The 5,267-nt window shown below is 29.7% G+C and overlaps 1 long non-coding RNA gene across 4 annotated transcripts; it reads left to right on the top strand.

Annotated features, from left to right (window-relative positions):
- Positions 1 to 1,658: 1,658 nt before the first annotated feature.
- Positions 1,659 to 4,480, top strand: LOC114377189. 4 transcript variants are annotated; one of them, XR_003659049.1, is made up of 5 exons: positions 1,659 to 1,799; positions 2,016 to 2,086; positions 2,187 to 2,261; positions 3,611 to 3,886; positions 4,084 to 4,480. It is a non-coding gene; the product is annotated as an uncharacterized LOC114377189 (long non-coding RNA). The 4 variants fall into 4 exon arrangements; XR_003659047.1 differs by having other exon boundaries at positions 1,659 to 1,935; XR_003659048.1 differs by having other exon boundaries at positions 1,659 to 2,086; positions 4,119 to 4,480.
- Positions 4,481 to 5,267: the final 787 nt, after the last annotated feature.

The raw sequence follows: 5,267 nt of genomic DNA, 5'->3' as shown, positions 1-5,267 counted from the left end.
CACTTGATTTCAAGTATCGAAGCTATGATACCAATCCATAGAACCCTAATTTGCGAATCTAATTTTTATCATCAGTGGAACCTATTTGGGACTCTTTGAAATTGAGTTAAATAAAAAGATAAAAACAAAATTAGAAAAGGAGATGGAAAGAACAACATCACAATCTTGAAAGATTGATAAGTTGAGGATGATTCACCATAAAGAATAGAATTATTTGATAAGAACCTATGGTTTCACACAAGAATCAAGAGAGACACTCTCTTAATTGTGTTTAATATGAAATTTCATCAAAAATTATCCACAAAGTATTTAATGAGTTTATTTATACTCATACTAATAACCTTGAATTAGGCCCACGACCCAATAACTAATTTAATAATTAAAAGACTTGAAAATAACAATAAAAGGTTTTGACAGTCTATTACAAGTTCAATAATAAGCCCAAAATACAATTAAAAACGAAAACAAATCGTATTTTAAAAGTTGTCTAAAACTTATAAGTTTTGCTTATTCTTGTCTTTCCTCCATGAGAGAATTTAGTCTCCCATCAAATTCTTCTTGAAATTTCTTACTTCTTGCTCAAGTGATTGGTCCATCCATGTTGAGTTCACCTAATCCAAACTCTTCCTCCTTGATAGTCCTCTATCAACTTCTCCCCTAACAACTTCTTCTTCCCCAACGACCATTCCCTTCTTCTCTCTAACCATGGTTTATATCGTCTTCTCCTCCAACGTCCATCCCCTTGTTCTCTTCTCCCATTGTTATCTTCTTCTGTTGCAAAAATCTTCTTCTTAAGTTCTTATGTGGTTTGTTTATGGCTACTTTAGGGGTGGACTAATTCGTCAACCATTTGTTTATGTAAATTTTTTATACCAAAAACAGAATGCATCCACACTTTAACATAAACATATCGATATAAACCCTAACTATGTTCCAAAAACGAAAAAAGATAGTTTTTTCAACATTAGAAAAACTCAAGAGATGAAACAAACAACAATGAACAAAACTCAAGCCATAGCCATGCACAACCAACCAACTTCCACAAAAAAGGAACAAAAAATGCAAATAGTTCAGTATTGAATTGATGGAGAATGATTGGTTTCATCTTTAAAAGTGGGTTGGAGCACTATTATTGATGACAACTTCCACTTTTAGGAGGATTTCTCTCTCCTTTGACTCTCACTCCCACTTAGAGAAGGCGAGAACACCAAAACACACAACTATTAGGCATTGATGAGAATGCATAACAAATGTTTGTTTCGTTTTGTATTATCCATGTTGTAAAAAAATATTTTTTTTTCAAACTAACAATTTGGTTCATCGAAATTTCAAGTGACAATTTCATTTATTTAAGTCAACAACCCACTTAATGCAATTTCTCATTGTAAAGACGATCCATTTATGTCATGTAAATTACTTTGTTTGTGTTAAGGGAATAAATAGAGGATGAAACAAATTTGTCATCTTTTTACAAATTGAGGACAAAATTTTATTTTTTTATAAATTTCCAAATATTAGCACCTTACATATTCATGAACTAAATTGAATATTTTCCATAAAAAAAATAACAAAACAAAGTTAAATTAATACAAGGATAATTGCCCATTCTCTTCCAAGTGTGTGACAACTTTTTCTCTTCGAACAGAGTAACAGGCACACCAGTAATCCCTCTACTCTCGATAAAAATTGTTTTTCTCAAATTATCTTCTTCCACATACGAAAAAAATGTAACCGCACATTCTCATAGTTTCTACTCAACCTCACCTCTTTGCCTCTTCTCTGGATACCAAATTCAACATGTGAGAACTCAAGTATCAGTCATACCTCTTCTTCCGCCAAACCGCAACACATTGTTCTTCATTCTATACGAATCTCATTTTTTAAATCAATTTTCGGCGTCTGGGTTTTAAATGCTTTATTATTCTAAAGTTCCAGGTTTTGTTAAGATCCCATCGTAAAATTTCCTTTTTTTTTTCTTGAATAAAAAAATGACTTTTTTCTTCACTTTTAAACAGGTGGGAAAAGCGGTTGCTGATTTTGTTGGGTGGTGCTTCACCCACTTGATGTGTTGGCGTTGGCATACTATGTATTTTGTTCTAGCAAGAGATTTTTTTTTTCAATACTCTCCTACGCTTCAATTTTTTACTCTGCATTTTCACTCACTCAAGGATATATAAAAATTTCAGATTCATACACATTAGGGAGAGAAAAGCCAATAAATGGCTTTGCATTGAGCAATTCAAGAAAACCCTCGATCAAAGGTGTGCACTTTTCATACGCAATTTATTTCTCAATTCTACGTGTCACAAATTGGTTGAGCAGTATTTGATTTGACATGTTGGAATTGAAATGCAAAAGAAATAGCCATTGCCATGGGCACGGAAGAATTCAACGCTAATGTGAACAATAAAAGAAAGGCATTGTGCAACTAGGAAACACTGGTGAATGGTGAAGCTTCTAATATGGCATTTTGGGTACCTTGATTATTTTTTCTCGGTTATTTTCAATGAAACTAATCTTTTTTACCATTTTTTTTGGTACTAATCTCTCTCATTGCCTGTGTTTCTCATCATTTTGGACTCAAACACAGTCCTTTTTCTTTCAATTATAGTTATTTGCAATTCTCTGTTCCTAACATTTTAAATGACATAATCTCATATCCACTCCGAATTTAAGTAGAAATATTTGCTTTGACCATGAGTACGGATATAAATATTATCTAAAATCTTTAAGCGAGAATGAGAGAATCTGTGTCAATTTATACCCATACATGTCACTATTATATTTTTTATATTTTTTTTTCACAAAATATATATACATAATATATATTAAAGATTTTATTCTTATAATTTTTGAAAATATAAATCAATTAGTTTAATAATTAAATAAGTAAATAACAAACTTAAAAATATATATTTAACTAAAAATATAATTGAATTCTTAATTGTTTTAACTTTCATCTCTTTGTTATTTATTATATTTATATATTGTATAAATTAAACTACAATTAAAAATTTAATATATAATTTATTTAAAATATATAAGTAAAGTAAAATTATAAGAAAGAGGGTAATGGATTACCCATGAATATATCCTAACCCGCTAAAATCCGACAAAAATGGGAACGGACATTAAAATTTTAAACCGGCCACTTTTGCGCCCGTACCCTGACCCGTCCCATTGCCTCCTTTAGATCCCCAATTCCTTATCCATTTAATGGTAAATTTGATGTAAGAGTGTAGTTCTTCAGGTCTCTGCTCCATAATGCTGATATAATTAATCATTACAAGAGCAATAATGGGAAAGAAATTTGCTTCATTGTTTGTAAAGCTGTCTACTGTAATCTAAAATCTCAGGGAGACTCTTTATCGTTGAAATTCTTGAATATGTTTTTATTATTTTTTTTAAAGCTTTCATTGGTATGTTGTTCGTATGATTGGCATAATTTTGTTTTAAACTACATGTTTCTTTCATTATTTGTCGCTCAGTATTTTGCTTCAGTCCTATCAAGGTTAGTATATAGTTTAATAATATTTCACTCATTTTCACATAATTTTATCTAAACATACTTATATCACATGAATCTATAAATCTGTTAATATTCTTGCAGGCATCTAAACCATCTGGAACACATGCAGTTGCAATCTGACATGTAACTCACATGATGATGATAGGTCAAGATCGTTCCTGTAATCAGGAAGGGACTATATATATTGCACGACCTTAGACGAATTTGTTAAAGACTGAGGAAAAATATATACGGGTGGGGAGAGCCAGTGGCTGCAGAAATTCAATAACTTTTGGATCATTCGGGTGGTTTATAGAGTTGAAGTGATTGAAAATGATTCTGCATTTTATAAAGCTGTCAAAGATGAAAGCTAAAAAGGTATGTTTGGCTAAACGGGATATAGTAAATAGTTTAAAGTTGTATGCCATTATTAATTAGTCTACCTAGGATGATTGGAATAAAATTTCTTTTGTCAAAATCTTTTTATTGAAGTAAATTTGTTAACTTTAATTCTCCTCCTCACAAATTTTTCCACTTTTCTGTTATCTTTATCTTGGGTTTTCTACATCTTTCAGTTAGTAACCGTTAATATACCTTCACACTTGCTCAGTTTGAATTGAAGAAGCAAATGAAGAAATGTAAGTGTTAGTTATGGCGAGGACCTGGTGTTTGGTTTTTAGTTTCTGTATGTTCTTCCAAATTAGTACTTGGTTGAAGAGAAAAATTTAAGTATTCCCTTCTTAGACACCACGTAAATGTGCATATGACAGAAGAAGCATCCTTTGTTTGATAAGCATGTTCAGTTGAGAAACCAGTACTTGTAAGTATTTATTTAGTTTCCTCTTCTCAGTTTTCAAATCCACATATATATAGTTCACCATGTATCCTTTGGTTACCCATCTGAGATCAACAAGTTGTAGACTATTTTATTTTTTCAATTAATTATTTCGTTATATTTATTTAAATTTTTTTTGAGAATGTACCATGTTTATTTTTTATTTAAATATATTTTTATTCCTAATAAATATTTGATTTTTATGTTTGTCTCTTGATAAATTTTTATTTTGTGTTGACTTCCTGCACTTTTATTTCTTATTTTTTATGTTTTATTTTAATTCCTGATAAATTAAAAAAAAAATTATTTTTACTTCTTAATAAATTAACAAATTTTTTTAGCCTGTATTAATAAAAAATAAAAAATATTTATCATGAAACAAATACAAAATTTACTAATTGATTAAGAATTAAAAATAAGTGTCAAAAACCAAAATTAAAATTATTATTTTAATAGAGACTCATTGTAAAATAAAAATTTATTAGAAAAAAATATAAAATTAAATATTTATTACAAATAAAAACATATTTAAACCTTTATTCTTTTAAACTAATCTAATTTCACTTTCATTTGCTATAGGACATGGCTTTGGCTCTTTTAAGTGAAGAAGGTACCATAAACCTTCAGTTTTGATACATAAACCTTATTCTATGATATATTTTTTATAAGAAAAAAGTGATAGTAGGATAAGATCTGATTAAATTTTTATTTGTCCATACTTCAATAACATAAAACTAGTCACTAAATTTTAATATCCTGTCAATTATTCAATATCCTGACACCTCTGGAGTCTGGAGCAGGAAAGTACCTACTGAATTCATCATATTGGAGATTTGCAGGGCAATAAAATTCTATGCTTCCTATTCTCTATGTCCACCACATATACCATTAGACATTCTACTGATGACCAAAATGCAGAAAGAA

The sequence above is a fragment of the Glycine soja genome, chromosome 11 (genome assembly GCF_004193775.1).
Source record: "Glycine soja cultivar W05 chromosome 11, ASM419377v2, whole genome shotgun sequence".
Lineage (NCBI taxonomy): Eukaryota > Viridiplantae > Streptophyta > Magnoliopsida > Fabales > Fabaceae > Glycine > Glycine soja.
Note: the sequence above shows the minus strand (reverse complement) of the source record. Positions and strands in the feature narration are given on the sequence as shown.